This window comes from Hipposideros armiger, unplaced genomic scaffold (genome assembly GCF_001890085.2).
Source record: "Hipposideros armiger isolate ML-2016 unplaced genomic scaffold, ASM189008v1 scaffold_46, whole genome shotgun sequence".
Lineage (NCBI taxonomy): Eukaryota > Metazoa > Chordata > Mammalia > Chiroptera > Hipposideridae > Hipposideros > Hipposideros armiger.
The window spans coordinates 5,197,605-5,223,546 of NW_017731396.1; the positions used below are offsets into that span (position 1 = coordinate 5,197,605).

The 25,942-nt window shown below is 40.7% G+C and overlaps 1 protein-coding gene across 4 annotated transcripts in view; it reads left to right on the forward strand.

Annotated features, from left to right (window-relative positions):
* The first annotated feature begins 1,200 nt into the window (after nt 1-1,200).
* Nucleotides 1,201-25,942, forward strand: part of RERE (arginine-glutamic acid dipeptide repeats) — a 404,790-nt gene continuing 380,048 nt past the window's right edge. For 3 of the 4 annotated variants that reach the window (XM_019639722.1, XM_019639724.1, XM_019639723.1), the window contains exon 1: nt 1,202-1,690. The gene's annotated coding sequence lies outside the window, so the exon portion shown is untranslated. Of the gene's footprint in view, nt 1,691-25,942 lie in introns of all 4 variants that reach the window. The other variant, XM_019639725.1, reaches the window with a different exon arrangement.

Consider the following 25,942-nt stretch of genomic DNA (forward strand, 5'->3'; position numbering starts at 1 on the left):
TAGTTCCAATTATTCCTAAAAGAAACCATTGGATGTGGAAATTATAATCTGAATAGATATTCCAAAGAGAAAAATGATCACTTTATTTGAAATAGATGAGTGAATTATTTTGTGCTATGTTCTATCCCTTAATTATTCTATTATGTACCGATCTGAAGTCCTTCAGGAAAAGTGTATGGTATAAGGACACCAATAAGCATTTACAGCATATTAACAAACAAACAATAGGTTGATGATTCACCCTGGATTCATGCCAGGGTCTGTGAAAGAACTCAATAAACATGATATGCATTTCAAACACTGCTAATCATAATTAAAATTTCCAAACCCTTTAATCCTATAAATTAAATAGAACGAGGATTTGGCCTGCCCCTCACTCCCCTTATAGCATCCTAGACCCTGTGATTTATCCGCCTTTGGGGAAGTGGGACAGAATACTGTAGAAGAAAGGTGATATTTAATTTTTTTTTCCAGACTTACGGCATAGAGTTAGGTACACTGCTCTCACTCTTTCTAAAATCCCCTTTCTGTCGGTGGCTATGGTCCCTTCTTTATTCCTTGATGAGACTTTTCGGGCTTTTCTTCTTCTTTTCAAAAAAGCAGCACGATCCGCCAATTTCACTTTCTCTTTCTTTATCTTCTGCCAAGGACTTATTTTGAAAACGTTAATTCTCATCAGAATTTAGAGAGTCCTTAAGCGAATCGTTCAAACCTACTTCATGTCCCCCTGAGGGATATGAACCCGCGTCTTAAGTGGTTGAAAAGGCAAATTGTGACCGTGGTAATAACAGGAGCAACTGCATTCTGGCCCATCCTGCCCCCGGGACCTGCTGGTTGCGCACCGCGATCCCCGCGCCGCACAAAGACGCGCCCGGGCGGGGAGCCCAGCCCGCCGCCCGGCCTCCTCCCAGAGCGATCGCTGGAGCCCGGGCCGCGGCGTCGCCAGAAGCCGGCCGCTCCCCACCTTCTCTTCTGCTCATTTTATTAGAAAAAAAAAAAAAAAAAAAAAAGAAAAAGAAAAAAGAAAAAAAGGGAGAAAGAAGTCCCGCCCCGTCGCCCGCCCTCCGCCTCCCATTGGCCCGGCCTCCGCTCGCGTCAGGTCGGGATGCGCCAATGGAAAGGCGCGATACTGCGAGGTGGGCCGGACCCGTGCGCGGAGTGGGCGGTGGGTCGGTGCAGCAACCCCGCCGCGGCTCGGCCTCCATCGCTGAGGCGCCGCTGCTCCCACAGACGCTCGCGAGCCGCCCCCCACGCTCCCAGCCTCGTCTTCCTCCCGCACGCCCGAGACGCTCCCCCGGCTCGGGTCTCGCCTCCGCCTCCGCCTCCCCTCGCTCGCTTCCCACATTGTCTGCCTCATTTTCTCTCCTAGTTGAGGAAAAAAACCCCCCAAAAACAAAAACCCAGCATCATCCTCAGGGAGCCCCCTCGCCCTCAGAAAAAAACAAAACCAGACATGATCCTGGGCTCTCGCTCCTGAGGGACTGGCCACGCGAGAAGGGAGCCTGGTGGAGACCGCACTAAAGGTCACGGGAGGGAAGTCCCTGCAGCCCCGCCTGTGTCCCCGCGGCCGGCCCCTGCTCGGCCCGAGCGCCGCGGCCCCCAGCCCCGCGGGCCTCCCGCCGCGTCCCCCCCACTCTCCCGGGAGCCGGCCGAACACATCTCCATTGATGGTGTAGCGCATCCGGGGAAGGTAAGTCTCCCAACTTGTCTGCGCGTGGCGTCTGCTTTTCTTTTCTGGCCCCTGGTCCTGGGCACCGGGCGTGGGGGTGGGCAGAGGGGGGTCGGTGTGGAATCCCTCGTCCGGTGTGAGCCTGAAAGCGAAGGCCCGCGTGGGGCCGCGCACGTCCAGGAACGACAGGGCGAGGGACTTCTGTGGCTCTGTCCCGGCCAGGGAACTGTCCCGCTCGCCCGCTGACCCCTGCTCTTTCTTTGCTGCTTATTCACGCTCTTGTTTGACTTGTCTGAGGTTAAAGTATTTCATGTGACTGAATTATTGGCTGAACGAGGGAGAGGAAAGGAAGTCAAGGACTTCAGACAGTACATTTCTTGAATGCATGTGGATCTGGGGGTCTTGGGGGGAGGACTTTTCTTAAAAAGTATTGTTTTCACGTTAGGGAAAGATTCCCTCTTTGTGTTCTCCATCTCGAGTTCTGTGCTGTGTGTGATTACTAAATTATGAAACAAAAAAAGCACTTGCAGCAGAATAGGGTTCTTAGTATCATGTTTTAGTTCTGCTCTGGGAAAGAGAGTGGCTCCTGTTTTTATTTTTTTTAAAGGTTTTGGAAAGAAGTAGTTTTATATAGATTGTGTGTGTGTGTGTGTGTGTGTGTGTGTGTGTGTGTGTTGGGAGGGGGAACGTATTTCAGGTTTCCTTTGAAACTGGTTGCCTGAGAAGTTGTTGAAAGGAAAACAAAATGATTCATTGTTGAATTGTCATTTTCCTCTGCCTCTTTTCCAAGGTTTGCTTACAATTTTTCTAGATTACAGACTTCAAACATTGATTTAAGCAAAATGTGTCCTTGAGAAACTGGGTGCCTTAAATGTTTCAGCATGTGTTGCTATTTTAAGGTACATTTAGAAAGTAGTTTTGTATGAATCCTGAAATAGCTGTCTCCAAAGCAATTTTTTAAACACAAAAAAGATAACTGGTAAAAGGATACTTGGTGGATTGCAAAATAAATGTTTAAATGTAACACAAATTAATGAGCATCCTATGCTTGGATTTGAAACAGTTTTGATAATTGCTTTCCATTTAAATAGAAACCTTTTTGTCTGGTGTACATTGTATTCTTTAGGCTGTCTGTTGGGGGAGGGGAGGGAGGCTGGATCTATACAATAATAAAATCATCTTTGGGTAGCTGTGTCCTTTCGTGAATTTGCTTGCCGAGTTAATTCCCCCGTAAATTATGAACCGGTTTTGATTTTAATGGCCTAGGCTGGATGGAAAGCTGGCTTTCAGCTCTCCCTGTTGTTGTTGAGGTCGAAGGGAAAAGAGGCAGAGAAACACACACACACACACACACACACACACACACACACACACACACAATACCAGGCTGAGGGCTCATTGTTCTTACATACACACATTCATTCTCTCTCTCCCATATTTGGGACTTGGTTTGCACAGACAAACACAGCTCTTTTTGGGAGAGAGGAGAGAAGATGGGGGGAAGGGTGGGTGCATTTCTTTTTTAGCTTTCTTTCACCCATCTGATGTCTGGCCTTTTCTGCAACCTTGTACGAGGCAGAAGAGTACATTGGAAACTAAAGGACACTCAAAAACATGTTCAGACGCCTCCGCCTCCCTTCCTTTCCTTTGCAATCCTGGTTTCTGCTGCTCGCTCCTTTTTGTGTTTGTCAAGATCAAATCCCTCTTAATATGTTGTGGCCTAATAGTCAGCTCTCGTATTCCTCATTGCCTCTGACTTTGTTGGAGACAGTGATTTGTTCAGTTGACTCTTATTGTAGTGAACGTGACCAGGGTCATCTTTGCTAGGTGAAAGTAGATTGTCTCAGTTAAGATTATTAAGAGTGTATTTGAGGTTGATATTTAGCAAAGTGTGTGTGGGTGTTGTGATTGATATATTAGTGGTATGATGGTTGGATAGGTTTGCTGGCTACTGAGCCGTCAGTGTTTTTTGTTTTGTTTTGTTTTATAAACGGGTTATAAGAAAAGATCTAGTTTTCTGCCTTTCGGGCTAGTGTAGAGGTTTCCATGAACACTGGCCAGGGAATAGGCTGAGAGAGTCCACCTGGGGTAAACCCAGCTCTGGGCAGAGGATGGAGGTTCATGTGAATAGGGTGGGTTGCAGAATAGCACCTTCTCCTGGTTAATTGCTTTAAGGATCCCGACGAAGAGGATGGGGGAGGGGATTACCGGCTGAGGCCTAATGATTTTCTTTTGAATGCAGCTGTAGTGCTTTTCTGCAAATGCCACTTCCCTAAGCTGCTAATACAGATGCCCTTTGACAGGCAATGCTGCATAGAGGCTTCTTACATTATTGGCTGTGCCTTGACATTAATTTGTCCTATTATCATAAGTATTTACACATTGTGACTTCTAAGACTTTTGAATTGCTATTGTTTTTTATGAGAAATTTAGTTTTTCTTGAAATACTAAAATAAGGGGGTTTATTTGTGTTTTTGGTGCTGGAAACTGTTACACATTGGCAGTCTTTTAAAAGTTTTTCAATATCATTAGCAAAAAGTCATATAGACTTGCCCTATAGAAAACTCCTAGCACTAGACCCAGAGTTTTTCCTCTGGGATTTAACAGGGGAAGGGTGTGTGTGTGTGTGTTTGTGTGTGTGTGTGTGTAGTGGGGGAGTGGGGTAAGGCAGGTGGAGGAGTAGGGGAAGAGCTCACTAAAATCAGCAATTTTGCATATGTAATGTTGCATCACAGTAGTGTTTTCAATGGTCATCTAAACATAAATAAAATTGTGTGATAGAATGACTTATATTCTATAAATTAGATTTAAAAAATTAGAAATCTATGGTGATGCAAGGAGAATTGACTCTGGGTGATGCACAGAATGTATTATTATAGATTATGTATTATAGAAATGTACACGTGAAACCTATATAATTTTACTAACCAATGTAACCCCAGTAAATTTAATAAATAAAAAAGAATTAGAGGTGAGAGAAAATGTGAAATGAGTGTGTACACAGATTAACATAGGCAGAATTCCTGCTCAAAGGCTTCTAAACCAAGGTGTAGTTTCAGAGACAGTCTGCTTGATAAATGCCTTAAAGGGTTTTAATTATCACAGCTCTTACCTCATCTCAATTGTTTTAATGTGATAAACTGTTAGAGAGGTTTGTAGGGGCAAGGGGAACTTAGTGTAGAAAGCTTCTTTTGTTCCAGGCCGTTTACTCATAGGAATGTGATTTCTGATTCATTTTGCTTTCAAAATTTAGAGCGTAATTTCCAAAGTTGTGTATCTTTGACAATGAAATATGAACAGTTCAAATGCATTATTTATTCAGTAGGAACAGAGTAAGGCAATTTCAATCCAATATGTTCTCTGCCAATGTTTTGTTTCAAGGTAACTAGAGTAACTAGACCCAATTTACAACAAAAGGGTAATCCAAATCAAGAAATAAATGCACTAATTACTTTTTCAACTTTGACTTATTGGTCAGTCAGAAAGATTTTAAAAAGTGGACAGTAACCACTGTCAGGTCCTGCAATAATTGTATGTAATACTGAACAGAAATATGCCAGGTGCTGTAAACACATACACACAAGAATATGACCTGTGCCTTTCAAAAATCCAGTGTATGTTGAATATTATTATGAATTTAGTAAGCAACCATTACTTTTAAAATTAGTTTTGAACCTTTAACATCTTGTTCAAATCTCAGTAATCAAAACAACATTTAAGTAGTAAAATAAATTGTATATACCAAGTTCTTTTGGGAATTGTGTGCTTTCCTAACTGCTTTTGGCAGCTTCTTTTTCAGTTGATTTAAAGGTTAAGATAGCAGAAAATTCAGATGTTTAAGTGAGCCATTAGGGTAACATAGCTGTGAACTTCATTACATGTACTCACACACCCTGAAACAATGCACTATTGTCTTACATAATCAGTTTCTGATAATGCTGTGCCCTTAGTTGATCACAGGGGCTTTCAACAACCAGGAATTCCTCTGGAATCATATTTAAGTGATTGTTAATTATTAGTATCTTGGTAATTGTTCCAAATCTACAGCTTTGTTTTTTCTATTTAAGTGTGATTTTGGTGAGCCTCTTGGCTTGTGCTTGGTTTCTTATTTGTCAGAGTTCTAGTGTTTCTTAAGTAATGAGGAGAAATGAAATGAGCATTTATGTGTTAGAAAACTGTTAAGATTCCTTAAGCCATTTTAATGAATATTTGACCACAAATAACTCAAAAATTTTCAAATACTAAATATATTTACTAGCTTGGAATTTTGGTTGGAATTGTGATTTCTGTAACTAACTCGTTGGTGTGCCAAGTAATGTAAGATGTAATACGTGTCTGTATATTAGGTAACTAGGGCAGATAGGATGGCTCATATAAGAGCTTTTTTTATAAAGTTATCTGTTTGTGTCAGTGTAAAATTGTTGTTTTTATTTGGTAAAACTTGTTAGTATATCATCAGCCATAAGCAGTGTGTTTAACTGTGAAATTTTTCCTTATATGGTTAAGCTACAAAATGATATGACTGCTAATTCATAGACCTTGGTATTTGAAGAATCCTCACAGTCTATTTGTCTTGGGCTTTTGCATCAGAAGTTGAAGCCACGGGTCACGACCCTAATTTTAAACTAGTTATATATGTATGTGTTCTGTAAGGGTTTTGGTTAGGCTGATTTGGTTGCAAGGAACAGAAAGTCTTCTAAGTTATTTCATGTGTTGGGGAAAAGTGGAACAGAAATGTAAACCTTGAGAGTCAGGCCTCACAGAAAAACAAGAACCCTGGGTTCCACTGGGCCTCATAGATGCTGGGACACTGGTAGGGACCCCACCCAGCTTTAGTGACCAGGTTGCCTTGTTGCCTCCTCAGCAGGAAGTTTGTTGAGCCATACCCTAGTGCTGGGGCTGTGTATGGTTGTCCAGGCTGTGGGTAGCATCAGGACACCACTCTAAAGGGAACAGTGTTTACATTGTGGGCCTGGTCTAACCTGAAAGAGAGCTTGTGAGCAAGCATGGCCATGCAGCACCTGTGTGGAGTCCTGGAGCAGCAGGGACAGCCCCTCCTGTATAACCCATCCCAACCCAGGGCCACACACTCAGGAGAGCATGCAGTCACACACTCATTGACACCTGTACATGAACACCAAACTCCCAGGGGTCAGATTCCTGACCCTCTTCTGGGTGTGGGGCTTGGGGTTGGAGTCGGGGTGGCACTTAATGTGTGAGGTGAATACAGTTCAGGCGAGAATGTGGGCAGGTGTCTGCATGTGTGAATTTAGAGAAGCTGCTCTGGACACCTCTCCCTCCTGGGGCAGAATCTGGCTACACTTGGGAGGTACATCCACACTAGGACATCCTTGTTTGATGCCTAATGAGACATGTAGGCTCTGGCCACTGACTTAAAAAGATGTTTGATGTATGAAAACATCATTCAGGTAAATTTAAACTGAAGGCTCCTCATTAAACCCAGAGCCAGTGTTCCCCGGGACCCCTCATTCCTCTCTTCCTCCCCCCTCCCTTCTTCATGTGTGGGTCACTGAATGTGACTGACGGGGCATCACCAGTCTGCAGCCCTGCTCTCTCTGGCAGGACCACCACATAAGGTTGGCAGACTGGACATAATATACTAACTTACATTTCCCACTGGAAGGTGTTCCTTTCCTGCAGAAGACACTGAACAGCCAGGGCTAACCCACCTAATCATCTATGTAGTCACTCTGCCTTTTTATCTCTGGTTTCTCTGTATCTTTATGCTTCTGTTTCCACTTCCACTACTAAGGACTCTTCATCTTTAACACTTCCCAAGAGAGAAAATCTGATAGGTCGTTAGTTGTGATCACTGTTGGTTAAGGGTTTAGGGTCAGGGAACCTCTTAAGGCCACCTACTAGCCTTCCAGGTGGCTCACCCTTTCAAGCCAGCTCTCAGGGTGGTACATACACAGTAGAAGCCAAGGGGCCGGGAGGCACTCTGAGCTATGGCCTATGGAAAGGGAATTTCTTTCTTTCTGTTATATCCTATCATGTTTTTCCCATCTTCTTTTCCCTGACATTTGGAGTGGCTATTGTTGCTTTTGATAGTTTATCTATTAGCTTATTTTGCTTTAAGAAACTACATAGTCAAAACTGGTAGCCAGTTACCATCTCCTTTACTCTTTTTGGTGTGATCATTTTATTACCTTTTTTTTTTTTTTAAGATTTTATTGGGGAATTGGGGAAGGGGAACAGCCAAGTTGTTGTCCTTCAATCTTGGTTTTGGACAGCGCAGCTAGCTCAGCTCCAAGTCCAGTCGCCATCCGGCCGCCAGTCGGCAGCTTGTGGCCACTCAGCTCAGCACATGCTCTCGCCAGCTGAGCCATCCTGCCACTTGTTGGCAGCTCAGCTCGGGTGCAGCTCACTGGCTCATGTGGGAATCGAACCAGTGACCCTGTTGCTCAGAGCTCGCGCTCTTAACTGAGCCACTTGGTTGGCCCCATTTTATTACATTTGTCTTGTTCTTCTTTTATTTCCTATGAATCTATCCACCTACCTGTCTACTTGAATGACTACCCAAGTCAGTGTTTCCCAAACTATATTCATAGCATACTAATGAGATGCAAGTATTCTGAGGTCAAATCAATTTGTAATGCACATTAACACTTTAAAGCCTCAGAAATGTCCTGTAGTACATAGAGGACATTTGTTTGTTTAGTTTGCTTGCTTTTCCCCCTTTCCCAGAGAATACTGTGACCTTCTGATAGGTGGTTCCTATATTCTGAAGAACAGTTTGAGAAGCATATGTAAAATCAACACTTTCTTAATCAGGTGGCTTGTCCTTTTCTCCTTAATAATGTAGTTCTAAGTGTTACTATTATGATGCTTTGCTGCTCTGTACTGTTTTTCTTCAAGCAAGTTTTGCACTCTAGTACTTCAAGGGTACAAAATGATTGCTATTTTCACCTTATACATATGCCATTCTGGAATTATTATTTTTTTTAATTTAATTTTTTTTTAAGATTTTATTGGGGAATTGGGGGAGGGGAGCAGCGCTGGGGAATTGGGGAAGGGGAACAGACAAGTTGCTGTCTTTTTGTTCTTCAGTCTAGTTGTGGAGGATGTTGCTTCACTGGCCCAAGCTGGCACCATCATTGCGCTCTTCCTGGGCGAGGCAGATCAGTCGCTGGCCTCTGGACAGCTGCTCACTGCGGCTGCTGGCCGCTCACGGTAGCCCATGGCAACCCACTGCAGCAGGGGCTGCAGCCTACGCCATCACCGCGACTCAGGGCAGCCCAGCTCCAGGTTGAGCTGTTGTTCAGCATCTTAGCTGTAGAGGGCAGTGTCACTGGCCCTCATATGTGGGATCCGAACCGGGGCCCTCTGGCGTCCCAAGCCAGTTCTTAACCAACGCGCCACTCGGCTGGCCCATTCTGGAGTTATTTTTGATTGTTGTATCCGTTATCCCTTATTCCATTTTCTTTCCTCCCCGCCCCCCTTTTTCCATTTTCAGCCAGATCCATCGAATCAATATTTTTCTTTTTCACCCCACTCTTATTCAAGGCTTTTAATCACTTTATTTTTGGATACCTGTAGTCAACTGTATAGGCACAGGCAAGAATCTTTCAACAAATAAAAACAAAAACAAGTACTTAACTGTGCAGTTCATTGAGGTAAGCTTTATAGGCATACAAAGATGAAGAGAACAGCCTTTCATTTCAAAGAAAGAAATTACTTTCTTTATTGGCCATCCGTGTACACATAACTGTTAGAAGGTAAACATAAGAGTGTTTTAGAGGCATAAAACATCATGGGGTTGTATTAGTTATGCATTGCTGCATAACAAATGATCTCAAAGCTTAATGACAACACAGTAAACATTTATTATGTGTGGTCTGTGGTCAGTTGCTTGGGAATGGCTTAGCGGAGTGATTCTGGCTCAGAGGTCTCTATTGAGATTGCAGTCAAGAAGTCTGCTGGGGCTGCTGTCATCTGAAGCCTTGCCGGGGCTGGAGGCTCTGTTTCCAGAGGGCTCACTCACTTGGCTGTGGCAGAAGGCTTCTGTGGGAATCCTCAGTTGCTGCCACATGGACCTCTTTCCATATGATTACTTGAGTGACCTCATGATGTGGCATTTGGCTTCCCCCAGAACAAGTGGGGGTAGGGGGGAGGGGAGAGAGAGATAGAGAGAGAGAGGGAGAGAGAGAAGGAAGGAAGGAAAAAAGAAAGAAAGGAAAAAATAAAGGACCTGGTCTCAGAAATCACTTCCACCATATTCTGTTATTAGAACCAAGTGACTAGGTCCCGCCCACACACAAAGGGAAGGGAATTAAGCTCTACCTCTTGAAGGAGGAGTATCAAAGAACTTGTCAGTTTATTTTATAACCACCACAAGGGTTCAAAGAAGAGAGATGTAGAAGATTAAAAAAAATGTTTTTCCCTTTGATTAGTTATCTTCAAGCAATGCTTTACTTTAACTGGAGGGTAGTTTTTGATTCTTAGAGGAGAGTGACATGACCAAAACCTGACATTATTCATCTTCTCCCTGTACCATTGTTGAGATGTCATTTATTTCCTACTTTCTTCCTGTTCTTACATCAGAGCTAATCTATTTCAACTAAAACTGTGGTAAGGACATACTGCCTTAAGTTTTTTTAGTTTGGACACTCTTATTTTCTACCAGTTAAGTACTTTTACTTTACTTCTTTAACCTTCCCACTCATTTTATCACTTTATATCTTGTGTAAGTGTTTGTTACTTGAATTTATATCTTAGTGTTAATCTTTTTCTTCCTATTAGATTGTAAACCCCTTGAAGGCAGAAAGTTTTCCTTTACACCAATATGTATGCTTACACATGGAATTAGATGTACTCCGAAAGATACATTGTGCTGAATCTAAGATGCCATCAGTAGAAGATGCGTCATTATTTTATGTACCATAAGAATGAAAATAATACTGTCAATTAAACTGTGAGAGCTGTCCTAGTTTCAGTGCTATGCAAATGTAAAACATTGTCCTCAGAACCATTGAAATATGGTCATCTTTCTTTTAGGCCGTCTTTCTTTTCACAACTGTATAGTCCCTGGAAAGCATGTCTGAAGATAGATCTTAAAGCAGATTTTTTTTCCCCATAGGAATAGTGTTATTGGTGATGTTCTTGCCCAAAGATTTTGCATGAAAACCTAAGCTATGACCAACAGTACAATAAAATCAGAGATGCTACCATAAACCTATAGTCATTTTGGTTAAATTGTGGTCTAGTTGCCATAGCTTAGGTATAACCATTATCTATTCTGATTTGAATTATATTATGTGTTTTATATATCTAAAATACTAAAATACCACCTTACTGCCTCATCAGTTTGACCTAGAATGTGTTAATTTTATTTTATTAAAATTCTTTGCAGTTGACATACAGTATATACATATATACATGTATTAGTTTCATGTGTACATAGTGATCCCCATGATAAGTCTAGTACCCATGACACCATGTTAACTTTATTTTAAATATTGGTGTTCCTCATGAGTCTGCCCATTAACTTCTTCCTCAGCACTGTCTTCCAGAGTGACCCCATTCCACCTGTTGCTTCCAACCTGTAAGTTTATAAATGCAGCCCTGCTCTCTCTCCTGAGATCCAGATCCGCGTTGCCCTCTGCCTCCTTGGATGTCTTTTTGGTACTCAGCCTCAAAATTTACCAATCTGTATTTGTCCACTCTTAACATTTCTAATATTGTAGCAAAGTAGTTAAGAGTTCTAGTCTCAATCCCCAGCCTGCTACTTGTTAACTCTGTAACTTTAGGCAAATTATTTACCTTTCTGTGGCTTGGTTTCCTCATCTGTAAAATGGGAATAATAATAGTACTCATCTCACAAATTTGTTGTGAGGACCAAAGTAATAAATGCATATAAAGTGCTTAAAATGCCTCTGGTAAATAGTAAGTGCTCAATCAGTATTAGCCTATATTTATTATTATTACTGTTTTTGTCATCATCCAGAGATTTAGCTTTCCACGATGTTCTCTTTCTTTGTTAACTGTAACACTCAACTACCAGGAGATTGTAGGAGCAATGGGTCGACTCTAGAGGTTTCTCTCTAAGTTACCAACTGTAAAATTTTTATTATTCCTTGAATATAGGAAATGGTACGAAACAGTATATGATTAAATACCAAGTGAATGGCACAGACCACAGAGTAATGATGAGGTTTGGGGTGTTGGTAAATGATGAGAATGTCATAAGTTTTGCTATTCCTTGATGTTCTCGAAGGAGATTTATATAAGTAGGACAGTGGTAAGTGGGAAATTCAAAGTATTATTTTGTTATTAATTGGGCTGTTGGCCAAAATATCAATGTAGAGCTGTCTAGTAAGCTGGGCTGGAGTGTATTGCTTAAGCTTAAGGCCTAGGCAAGGGATTTCTCTTCCTCTTGAATCCCACTAATTTACTACATTAGTCTTTAAGAGTGTGTATGAGAGAAATGAACGCAAGAAAGCAAACCTGTGTGTGTGTGTGTGTGTGTGTGTGTGTGTGTGTAATTTTTAGTCTGCATTTAATCTTCATATTTACAAAGAAGATCCACTCAGTCTGATACAATCAGATTAATATTTCCTCCTCTTAGAGAGGTTCTAGAAGGTAGAGGGTGGAGAGTGAGAGTGACACATCTTGTTGGTACAGCTTCAGCTTTCTAGTGAGCTTGGTTTAATGGTCTGTGAGGAATAACTAAAAGCAGTTGGCCATCTGTCTAGCAGCCCTACACCCTGACTTTTTTTTAGGACAGTCCCTGGGGCCTGGGAGGAAGTACAAAATAGTTTTCAAATTTGAGGGTCTTTGAGATGAAATTAAGGAGAAATACCATATGATAAATAAGATTTGCCATTTGGAAAAGTGGCCCACCATTAATGATAGCTGCTGTGGCATTTGGTGAAGGGAATGTAATCTTTGAGGAATGTGATTATATATGATTATGTTAGCTGAGCAAAGCTGAAGCCTAATCATATTATACTCAGTCTGAAACAAGGATATACAATAGCAGACGGGGGATTATTAACTTGGAGGCTAGAAAAGAGGCAATCTGAGTGTTACACTCAGTTTTTGCAACCTCAGGTACGTTCCTGTCTTGTAAACTCCAGGAGGGTAGAGACCACTTTGCTTTGGTCATGTCAGTGTTTCTTGCATCTAGCATGTGAAGAATGCTGTAGGCATTCATTTGTTGAATGAATATTATTATTGTATAGTATTATTGAGGTGGATAATGTAAAGGAGACTTGGCTTAATCTCTTGATCCCAAGGGAAGCTGATTTTTTGACAACTTCTTGATGATAACATATTTATATCTCAAATATAATATAGTAAAACATTGAAGAACTTCTTAGTTATTTGAATCATCAAAAATGAGTTTTATTTTAAATCCTAATAAATTTAAAATATATATTAGAAATTGTTTAATGAAATAATAAATACATATGGCACTCTTTATAGTTTTGCCTTGTGTTACATTGAATTAGGTAGAGCAGTGAGTGACAGAAACCCAAAAACAATGGCTTGAGCAAGATAGAAGTTTTCTTTCTTTCATGTAAATCATGGACAGTCATGAACCAGTATGGCACCTTCATGCTCATTGAGGGACCCAGCTACCTCTTTTTAGTCAAAGATAGCCTCTCTGGTTCCTGTCATCAGTTCTGCATTCTTACCAGCAGGATGGGTGCAAAGGGAAAAGCTGGTCACGTCCACGTCCTGTGAAGATACTTCCCAGAAGTTGAACACATAACTTCTGCTCTGCCCCTTTAATTATAACAGAATCACAGGGCCACAGATAGCTGCAAGGAAAGCTGGCAAATGTAGTCTTTTCTGGAGATGGCTATATGCCTAGTCAGAAATCAGAGATTCTGAGGGCCGACCGAGTGGCTCAGCTGGTTAAGAGCTCGCCCAAGAGTGTGAGCTCTGACCAACAGCGGTTCCATGCCCGGCCCGAGCTGAGCTGCCACTGAGCTGCCAACAGGTGGCAGGATGGCTCAGCTAAGGAAAAAAAAAAAAGTAGAAATCAGAGATTCTGTTCCTTTGGTAGAAGGGAAGAATCAATATTGCAGGGCATCTGGCAGCCTGTGCCCTAAAATCCCAATGGATAATATAGTATTCACACATTTGGTAATTTACCCTTCAACATTATTTATAAGAATATCATAGTACTACAATGAGTTCAGTATTTATTACAGAGTTTTCACTATTTTTTTTTTTTTAATCTAATGATGGCTTCAGATTTTTACTGCTAGGCAAATTTTCCTGACAAGATGAACTGACAGCCTTTTTTTTGTTGGAGCATTCTGATTTTAGTAGCATAATCTGACCTGCATATTTTTTATTTTCATGTGATTCATTATTCTAGGAATAATTATTGAAATTCCTTAAGTTTTTATACACTAAATATGATTAAAGACCTCTTGGAAACACTTAATTCTTACCATTTATAAATTAGAAAAATGTACAGACATCTTGTTGCTATTAATATACTGAGAAATGCTTTTATTAACATTTTATTAGTTTTGTTAATATTCCTTAAGAAATCTAGCTTTACAAAACATTTGCATTCTTCTTCAATATTTTATTTGTAATGGCTTAGCATCTTTTCCATAGTTTAGTGAGAATTTTAGGATCTTTATGGAGTAAAGAAACTGAAGGCAGCAATTTTTACATTATGAAAAAACTTTAATAACTTCGGTTATAGGTATGCTTTAAAGAGTCTGTAATTTTCCTGATAATGAACAATGACTTCACAGCTCAGGATAACTTTAGTTTTGCAAGTCATAGGACACAGTTTATCTTTCTATCTGTTAGTTGTCATATTTTATTTGCCTCAAAATACAAGCACATTGTGTGCAATTGTATAATTGTCAAAATAAATTTACTCTTAAATGCCACAGGTTATTTCTATCAACTTACACCCAAAGTTATGAATGTGTAATAAAGTTATAGTGTCTAAGGACTTCTTAATACCCTGGGTTATGAAATTGATTGTAGTGATTGTCTTTTTTTTTTTTGAGATTTTTATTGGGGTATTGGGGGATGGGAACAGTGCTGGGGAATTGGGGGAAGGGGAACAGACAAGTTGCTGTCGTTTTGTTCTTCAGTCTAGTTGTGGAGGACGTTGCTTCACTGGCCCAAGTTGGCATTATCATTGCACTCTTCCCGGGTGAGGCAGATCGGTAGCTGGCCATTGGACAGCTGCTCACGGCGGCTCACGGCAGCTCACGAAAGTGTACGCCAGCTGCTGGCGAGCCCCACTGCAGCCTACACGTTGCCAGCGACTCACGGCAGCCCAGCTCCAGGTCGAGCTGTTGTTCACCATTTTAGCTGTAGAGGGCGCAGCGACACTGGCCCTCATGTGGGATCTGAACCCCAGGCCCTGCTGCTCAGAGCTGGCGTCCCAAGGCAACTCCTAACCAATGTGCCACTCGACTGGCTGTATACTTTTTTTTTTTTTTGAGATTTCTTTTTTTTTAAAAATGATTTATTTATTTTTAATTGGGGAACTGGGTGAAGGGAACAGTGTTGGGGAATTGGGGAGGAGGACCGGCCAAGTTGTTGTTCTTTAATCTTCGATGTGGAGGGTGCCAGTCACCATCTGGCTGCCAGTGGGCAGCTCATGGCCTCTAAGCTTAAGGTACTGTGTTCAATCTTAGTTGCGGGTGGGCATAACCACCATCCCATGTGGGAGTCAACCAGAGCCTTGTTGTTAAGAGCGCACGCTCTATCCACTGAGCCATCCAGGTGGCAGCTCAGCTCAAGGTGCCAAGTTCAGTCTTAGTTGCGGGTGGGTGTAGCCCACCATTGAACAGGCAGCCTTGTTGTTAGGAGCATGTGCTCTCACCAGCTGAGCCATCCTGTCACCTGTTGGCAGCTCAGCGGCAGCAGTGTCACTGACCCATGTGGGAATCGAACCGGCAGCCCTGTTGCTCAGAGCTCGCACTCTTAAGCTAACTCTTAACCAACTGAGCCACTCGGCCGGCCCAAGCCTATTACTTTTAGATTCTTGCCATTCTTTTTCTTTTAGATTCTTGCCATTCTTTTTCTTATAAGTTTTAGTGAAATATCCATTTAATTTATGTATGAAATGGAGCATACAAAGTGACCAAGTCACAGATTGTGCCCTTGATGAATTTTCTCACTAATGGGAATGAGACATGTACCCAATTGAGTATTAGGTAGAGGAAAGTAATGATGGTACTGTAGTTTAAGAAAGAGAATTACCGTAGCTCTGGCTGGGGCATTAGGGAAGATTTGGTGTAGGAGGAGGTGTTTAACCTATGTTTTGAAGGATTGGCAGGATTGGACATGTGATAAGTAGCTAAGAGGATTTCAGGCAGGAAATTGCATGGAGCAAAGGCACAGATGCTGGAAAGCATAGGAAATGGTGAGTACAGTACTTTTGCTGCTTCTGTGATGAGGATTATTAAATTGTATTTCGATTTCCTTTTTAAAAAAATTTCTTTTAAAATGTTCTGTAGCGGATGCAGGCAGACGTAGTTCTTTCAACTCAAGTAATTTATATTTGAAGCTGTTGCTGTTCAAATTGTAAGAGCATTTTGAAGAGTAGTCCTTTGGGCTGATTTCTTAAAGGAAAAGCAGACTGGTTTGGCTGTAACCATAGAGCACTGGAAAGACAGGTGGGGGTCATAGCATGGGGAGATTTGACAACAGGGTAGGACTTTATTTGAGAGCTGATGCTTCAAATTCAATACAAATTATAATTATAAAATTAATATATACTCATTGTGATCATTCATACAGTCTACAAAGTGTGACGCCCACTCCCCCAATATTCTTCCAGATATTTTCTGTGCACATGTAAGCACTTACAAACACACTACATATACTATCTTGAATTTTCTTTTTCTTTAATATTTCAAGTCCTTGTTTTTCAAGTCAGTACCTGTAATTATACCTCACTTTTTTTATTTTTTGTAAACAACTGCATAATGGGACATTGTGTGGATATACTTTAATTTCCTGTTGATGGACACTTAAATTGGTTCAGATTCTTTTCTTTTTTTTTAATTCTGTATAATTGTATAGGTATACCTGTACAGTAAATCCTTAGAAGTGAAATTGCTGAATCAAAAGGTATGTGCATTTTTAATTTTGAAAGCTGAGAATAAATTGCCCAAGATGTGCCAGTGTATACAAAGCATTTTAGGGTTTAGATTTCCTTATCTTCTCATTAACCTGGATATTATGAAAGTTCTTAATCTTTGCTAACCTGATAGGTGAAGAGTGCATAATATCTTAATTTGCATTTCTTCGTCCATGAATGAAGTTGATACTCTTTATTTATCAGCATTTTAAAGTACACATTTTGTGGTCTCTCAGTAATAGAGCAAGGTGGTTTATATGTTATATGTAGTACTTCTTTCTAAGTACCATTTATTTGTTTAGTTTTTAGAAATAACAGCTTTATTGAGATACAATTAAATACCATGAAATTCACCCTTTTAAAGTATGCAATTTGTGGGTTTTAGCCATTTATTTTATTTTATTTTTTTTATTTTTTATTTTTTTTTTTATTGGGGAATTGGGGGGATGGGAACAGTGCTGGGGAATTGGGGGAAGGGGAACAGACAAGTTGCTGTCGGCTTGTTCTTCAATCTAGTTGTGGAGGACGCCGCTTCACCGGCCCAAGTTGGTACCATCATTGCGCTCTTCCCGGGCGAGGCAGATCAGTCGCCGGCTTCTGGACGGCCGCTCACTGCGGCTGCTGGCCGCTCACGCTGGCTGCTGGCTACACACGGTAGCCCATGGCAACCCACTGCCACAGGGAGTGCAGCCTACGCCGTTGCCGGCGACTCATGGCAGCCCAGCTCCAGGTTGAGCTGTTGTTCAGCATCTTAGCTGTAGAGGACAGTGTCACTGGCCCTCATATGTGGGATCCGAACCGGGGCCCTCTGGCATCCCAAGCGAGCTCTCAACCATCGCGCCACTCGGCCGCCCCAGCCATTTATTTTAAAATTGAGTGCTAACCATTGCTTTAGTATTAATTGTAGTAAATAACTATCAAGCTGAACTTTAGGTCCTCTATTTCTTTCCAAGCTCATCAGCATATATTAGGCCCAAAATATGAAATGGGAAATATAACTTTTCCTGTTATTTTTCCAGTTTGTGGGCCTCTCTTACAGTCAGGCTAGCTGGATTCTGAAATGGAATTATGCATGACAACTGCTTTGGAATCTCTGTGCTTTGGTACTGTTTGGAGAGTGATTTCTTTTAAATAATTTCTAGTTGAAACTGATTTCCAACTGCTAGAGGTGATACAAACGTTTCTACTTCTGAAAAATTTTAAATATGAAATTGGAAGTGAATAAGGCTTCTGAGGTAAAATGATTTTTAAAATGTGATAGATAAGTGTTTAAAACTAGTCAATTTTTTTTTAAGATGGGTGATTCAACTCCTTTGTTAGTTTAGTTACTCTGGTCATTTTTTATTTCAGAGATTTCTTAATATCTACTAAATATCTTAATACCTTAATATCTTAATATCTACTAAAGTTGTGTGTGCGCATGAGTGTGTGTTTATGATAAGATGATTACATTGCTTCACTTTAAGAACAGTAATGACCTGGTCTGTGTGTGTTTCTGTTAACGATTCAAGATATTTTAGTGTGGAGAAAAGATACTGGTGATTTGTTAGACCGAGTTTTTTGAGACATCGCTTACTGTCTGACCTCTAGCGTTGGCTCCCATCTCATAGGGTCCCCCGCCACTCCTATTACAGGACTGCAGCTCTGATTACTGGTCAAGTCTGGGGCCCTCATCTGTATGGTCGTTCCACTTGGGAAAAGATGTCGACAGAAGCTCATAGTAGATGATTTTCTGTTGATTTCAATAGGACCAAATGTATCATTCTTTCCTTTTAGATTTTATAAAGTAATATTTTAAACATTTAGTTTCCTATTCTTCTTAGTAAGATATCCTTAAAATTGTGATTCTCTGCATTTTCACCCCCTCATCTTCCATTATTTCTCCATCTTTTGAAAGTTACTTTTGATTGGTTTTGGTTTTAGTCCTGTAAATTACAATGTCTCCTGTTTTTCTCTCCTTGACATCTCTTTTCTTGTTACCAATATTTTCATATTAGGGTTTTTTCCTACTGTGAAGTCCCTTGGCCTCTGGGTTGTAGTTTTGATTAAAGTGGATTTTTCCTTGGGCTTTTAATTAGATTTCCTTTTCCTTTAGCTCTTCATAGGGAGCTTGAAGATGATGCTAACTGACATTGGGTCAGTGGCATGATTACTTAGGATGAGACTAATGTGAACATTCAGTGGCTCAAATACAGCATTTAGATTAGCTTGTGGGTGTTTCCATTTCCACTTGAGGGCTGTTTCCTGGCTTAGAGACACTGTCCTAAAAAAATACCAAAATAAAATTCTTGTGTAATATGTACATTTGAGTCAAGGTGAAATAAGAGAACTGGGTGACCTATGGGGGAACAGTGTTCATAATTCTAGAAACAATGTTTTCTAAGAGATGTGATGTTGATAGGAGAGAATAACTGGGTCTTTTAAGCATACTATGTATGTGCTGTGTGTAATTCATGTTTTTTCTTGCTTCACCAAAATGTCCTGAACCATGACAGCATATGAGCATTATAAATAAGCTTGATATATGTCTCCTATTTAACATGAGAAGGCCTGGATCCTGATTCCACCTGTACCATGGGTGTGAGGTAATGATGAAGTGCCCTGCTTCCTTAGGGGTAAAAGGGGGACTGTAGTACATAGACTGAAATGAAAAAGAATAGATGCGGAAATATTTGGAAAATACAAACATACTCTACAGATCTGAAGTCCTTTAGTTATTTTCCCTCAGGAACTCAGGGCTAATGCAGGCCACAACCCTTATCTAATTTAGCAGTATTTATTCTCTGTAATGTTGCCTAGAGAAATCCACTGTTTTCGTGATGAGTTTCTTATACCAGTGCTACATGCAGATGTATTTGTTCCAAATATTTTTATGCAGGTCTTACTAAGTGCTCAGTAAGTGTTCAGCTGTAGTAGAGACTTGTTTTGTTCTTCAGTGTTTTGTCCTAAAATAAAGACTTTTGTTTTCATTTTATGGCAAGAGACATCAAAAAGGCATTTTATGAGAGTGATAATGCATTGCCTTTTTCTTCTCTTTTAACAAATTCGGCAATTTTTCAATCTCAGAAATATGTAAACATATTTCTTTGTGGGAAAATACAATGGGGATAGCATCAATATGTTGTTGTTTGAGTTAGGAATGGGAGCAGGCCACAGTTGTTTGCTGTCATTGCAGTCACCTCAATAGAAAGCTATGGAGAGAGCTAGATTTCAGACCATTTTTCTCTCTAAAGTGGCTTATTCTAGTCTAATCATTCAGGAATGAATCTCAGAAGCTTTTTTGCTTTCTGGAAGTCAAAGATTAATTTGTAATTAAAACAGTTAATATGGATTTTGTTTTTTAACTGTCCTGAATCAGGGGTGAGTTGTCTGGTTAAGTGCCTCTTCCCATGAGGTGCTCATATAATCTGTTTTCTCATTTGATTTGGACACCTGGGGTAATTTCTCCTCCTAAAAATCAAACTCTGTAGGATGTGGCTGTGTTTTTATCACTCCCTTAGAAGAGTAGAGGTGCTGACAAAGTCCTGGCATCCCCAGATTCCATTTTGCTTGGGTCTTGCCTTCTTTATTGCAGTTTTCTAGGATGCCTATTACCAGCCTTGCTGATATGGGCCTGGCTTTGAAATCCACGGCATCTTTTGAGAATATCAAAGGACTGTAGAGGATGGAAATGTTAAAGTTGTAAAATGCTTACAGAGCACCACATGTTGTTGATATGCTTACTATAGTGATTTATGATCTTTGGATATTTAGGCCTTTGATACAGCTGTCATCAAGGTGGGCCACAGCCCCCGTCTGTGCATCTCTCCGAAATGATTCACTTTAAGCTCTCAATATAAAAATAGGCTCCTGCTTCTCTGATGTCTTCTTCCCCTACCCTTCACAGCTTCTTTAAATCTTAAAATTGAGAAAAGAGCTAGGTGTAAGACACAGCTAAAAAGAATCTAACATCTGGGGAAGGTGCTGAAGAATTGAATGTTGCTAAAGCATCAAGGAGGAAGGCATCTGACCTATTTTGAGCTCATCTGTGACACCTGTTTAGTTCAGAAAACTCCAGAGTTGCATAGCTAGCTGAATGTTTGAGGTTTGGTTTCATTTTAGATGCGGTGACAGTTGTCTGTCTTCTTTTAGGAGATGGTTCTATAGGAGTAACTGTATGTACACCTATGGCACCGTGTCCCAATCACTGCTGGACCCTCTTACAGAGATGATTTTTGGAGAGCATAGCTTCCTGCTCATGGTGTTATTAAAAAAGTGGCCATTTAATGTAATTCTGGATGGAAGACCTTTTGTTTGTATTACACTGAATTAGAGGTTAGTATTTTCAATTCTTTGTTTCAGTGGATCTGTAAGAGGATCTGTAAGACTAGTGGAAGGTTGTGAAATTAGCCAAATGCATAATTGAAAGTGTATTTCAAAGGTGAGGTAAATCTGTTGTGCTGTGACTACCTGGTTTCTGCTATCAGTTACCGAACTGATGTTTGTTTTCAGATGCCTAGAAAAAGTTATACACTTGGTGTGCTCTTTCAATTATAAGCTTAATGGGTTGTGAAAAGATAAAACTTGGACTTCATTAAGTGAAGAAGGCACCCTTCTAATTTATATTTTTCTGTGAAGCTTCACCTGTTCTGTTGATGATAAATTATGAGAGGATTTTTCTAAGTTTAGAGTGATGGAATACTTTGTCTTTAAATGGTTTCTGACAAAGTATTTTTCCTTCATATTTTCTGTTTTGCTTGATTTTTAGAGAATTATAGGTTTGAAACAAATGTCTTCTCAGATACAGTATGCTCTCTTTACTTCTCCTGTGGTTCCTATGGGTGCCCAGGAGTGATGTGCTTAATCTGAAGAAAAAAAAAAAAGATTTCAGAAGAATTGTACTTTCCTTGTACCTATACTAATTATGAAAAGGAAAACTCAGTCTTGTTTTTCTGAAAGGATAGACAAGGTGATTAATAAGTGAAATGTAACAATTCTTATAGAAATGATTTGTAATTTCAGGCCATAACTTCTAGGAGGCTGCTGTCAATTTAAGTCTTCTTTTCCCTGGGTGGTTGGCTGATAGTAAGGGCACATCCGAGTGATCATTGGGCTTGTCCATTCATTTGGCAGTAATTTTTTGTTTCTAGTGTCTGTTGCGGGTCACTGTACTAGGCACAGAGCACAAACACGAGTAAGATGTGTCCCTGCTGTTACAGAGTTCATGGCCAAAAGAAGGTAACAGATATGAATAAAAATCGTTAAAATATGGCCTGAAAAGAACTTGAAGAGAAGTAGAAACATGCTTCTAATGCCCAGAGTGAAGGGTGTGATTACTCCCTGGATATTTACGTAGCACTTACAGAGTTAAAACACAAGATACCCTTATTTCTTTGTCAACAAATTTGTTCTTCAGCCCTACATTTATTGTGGATGTGTGGCCTGATGTAACTGAGGTGAGGTTTTTCACGTCATTAATGCTTTCTAGGGAGTAAAGAGTAAAACTCTTCTTGGGAGAGGTTGGCCCTAACCCTGAATTCTACTGAATCTGAACTATCTTTCTATATGTTTTGTTTACTTTTAAGAACATTCTCTCAGAGTTTTATAAAACTTTTTGATCATTTTTACTGAGCCCCTTCTTCAGAAAAAGAGCTCTTTTCAAATAAAGAAAGAATCCTATAGGGCCGGCCGAGTGGCGCGATGGTTAAGAACTGGCTTGGGATGCCAGAGGGCCCCGGTTTGTATCCCACATATGAGGGCCAGTGACGCTGCCCTCTACAGCTAAGATGCTGAATGACAGCTCAACCTGGAGCTGGGCTGCCGTGAGTCGCCGGCGATGGCGTAGGCTGCAGCCCCTGTGGCAGTGGGTTGCCATGGGCTGCCGTGTGTAGCCAGCGGCCAGCAGCCAGCGTGAGCGGCCAGCAGCCAGCGTGAGCGGCCAGCGGCCGTCCAGAGGCCTGCGACTGATCTGCCTCGCCCAGGAAGAGCGTAATGATGGTGCCAACTAGGGCCAGTGAAGCAACGTCCTCCACAACTAGACTGAGGAACAAAACAACAGCAACTTGTCTGTTCCCCTTCCCCCAATTCCCCAGCATTGTTCCCATCCCCCCAATTCCCCAATAAAAATCTTTTTTTAAAAAAAAAGATAATATACAGTGGTTAAACAGGTTAAAAAAAAAAAAGAAAAAAAAGAAAGAATCCTATACCAGAAGGACTTAGCATAGACCTTGACCTTCTCCTCTGTCTTGGGAATCTGTAGACATTTTTTTGTGGACATGTGCTACAAGTAAATTAGGTGCTGATCTGATTTGCATGGTTTCTCTGTTGGTTGGCAGAGGGAGGGGGACACAATATTTGGTTTTTCAGTTCACTCTCTCCTGCCAACCTTTTTTTCCTCTCTAAATAAGAAGTGAAGCCTGACCTTTTTTCTTCCTGGAAATGGCTTACTTAGTTTAAGGTATCTATATGAAGAATTTGAAGCATTGTTTAAAAATAAATTCATTAGAATTAAAAAACAACACAAGGATCACCTTGGGGCTTTATTAATTAAAATCTAAGCTGTTAGGCATTCCTATTGCCTCCATATTTCTCTTACTATCATCATTAAACCTGTTCATCACATAGATTTATTATTAGTTATTGCTAGATAATATACAGGGTGATGGGGAGGGAGACTTGCAATATGGTGGTTTTTGCCTGAATTAGGAATAAATATATATATTAGCAAATATTTTATTTAGGGTTTTCCTTTAAGTGTCTTGCATTATAAGTTTATATGCTCTTTTACCTGTCCCAGAGGAGCATGTAAATCAGTCCTAATCATGGTGCTTAAACCCAGGGCTCCAGAGAGAAGCAGCTGGCACTGAATTCTGTCTGGCTTAACCTTCTACCCAGGGTCTGTTAGATGGCCAACAGGTATTAGATGTGTGTTTTCCAAGTTTAATACCGATGTAAGTGGGATATAAAAGTATTTACCTTTGGCCTCACAACTAGGAGGCAAGCCTTGCAGGAATAGAACAGTTACAGATTTCCAGAACAAAAGTGGACTATAAACAAACAATGTAACTACTCATTGTTTACATGACAAATAAAGATAGTTCAAATTCAGGTTAACTAGAGATTATTGTGGGTTAGAGAAATTGACTAAGGGTTCATTGAGAAGCTAAGAGTAGGGCTGTGAAGAATGGGCATTGTTTGAATAGGAACTGGGAGAGCAAGTTAGGACGGTCAGCGTGAGGCAAGAATGAGTGCGGTTGTACAGGGTCAGGTACAGAGAGCCTGCGGGAGTGAAGACTCTGTGAGGAGGGTGGGGTGAGATAAGTTAGGTGGACCAAAAGCTAGAGGCTTGGAATGCTAAGCACGAAATTCCCATTGGCACCTGAAAGGAATGGGGCTCCAGAGAGATAACAAGGTAGCAAAGCAGCTAGAGACTGTGGAGGCCTGAGTCCTTTTGGCCCCAAACTTGTAATATAGGGATATGAGGTATGCTGGCCAGTTTTGGGAAAGATGTATATGGATGTGCACTTGTGTGCTGTGTTAAAGTTGCTTCCTGTCTCTACTTGTGTTTGGTCAGACAGTAGGACAGACCAAAGGAAAGAGAAATAGCCACAGGACAAAAGAGACTTTTAGAAATCTAAGTGGTTGGTGAAGTATTACTGTTAGCTTTTATTTAGTATCATATTTTCATAAAAAATAAACATTTACCAAAAACCCTACTACCAAATCTAGAAGTTTTTAGTTTTCTTTTTTAAAAAAAATCATAAATCATAGTTGATATATGATTCAGTTTCATTTCTTCTCTTGCCTCTCACTCCAAACACCCACTCTGTTTCAAACCTCTTTTTAGCACCCTCCCCCCTTTTTTTGGGGGGTGCTATCTCCTCTTCATTCTTCAGGTCTTAGTTTAGGTGTCATTTCACCTGGAAAGCCTTTCCTCAGTCAGGGTCATACCCAGCTGTGCTCTCCCTCGGGGCTTGGACTGTCCTGGGAACCCCTTATCACACTGCCCTGTAATTGTGCGCTCAGCCCTGGGAGCTCAGAGAGCTCAGGGACGAGTCTTGTTTGCTGTTGAGTCCTCATCTGCCAGGTTGGCTCAGGCACATGTCACATGGTTAGTAGCTATTTGAGCAATGTAAAGATTGGACTTAGTTGTCATTGTTATTTCTTTTTCTTTTTTAAACTTAGCATCTCTTAAACAGTTTTCTGCATTTATGTACTCATAGTTATTATTTATTATGGTTGTATTATGTTTTTTAATGTATATATTCCTAAAGTATTTCCCTGTTATTGGGCATTTAGGTTATTTCCATTATTATTTTTCCTACATACCTGGTACTACTGCCATAAACTTTCTTGTACATACGGAGCTTCTTTTTAATAGTTTTACATTAAAAATGAAAAAGGAAAATCATACATAAATCACATATTCTTAAAAAGATGTGTGTGTGTTTATTTATATATTGTCTCACTTCATAGTGAGTGGCCTATAAAATAGCATTTGTTTTTGCCCAGATTTCATTTTTTCATGAGACGTATGCCTCTATTCTTACTTAAATTAAAAATATTATAAAGTGAAGTCATTGTGTTGATTAGACAGGGGAGAAACACTGATGGGTGTATGGGGAATACTGTTTTAAGTAGGGCATTCAGGGACAGACAGCTTCTCTGAAGAGGTGACATTTGAGTAAGGCTTTGGTAAGGAACCATGCAAAGATCTGGGGATAGAGCATTCCAAACAGAGGGAACACCAAGTACAAAAGTCCTGAGATGGGAGCCTGCTGGAGCTCAGGGAACAGTGGGACAGCTCTGGAGGGCAGTGGGAAGTGAGGTCAGGTAGAGGCAGGGGCCGCATCTTATAGGTCTCTGTAGAGCACAGGAAGGCTTTATTCTAAGTATAATGGGATGCCTGCCACTGGAAGGTATGACAGGATCTGATTTCTCTTTTAAGAAGACCCTCTGGCTGCTGTGTAAACATTAGAGTCCTGCCAGTCAGAGTAGAAGTCGGAGACTGGAGAGGAGGCTATTTATTGCAGGAATGCAGGTGAGACATGATGTGGGGGCCTGGGTAGCGTGGGGGTAGTGGAGGTGATGAGAGTGGTCAGGTTGGGGATTTGGTGAAATGCCGTGTCCTGAGAGAGGAAAATTTTACCACTAGTTACACAGCTTAAGGCAAACCTTTTGTTGAATATAAATTAGTA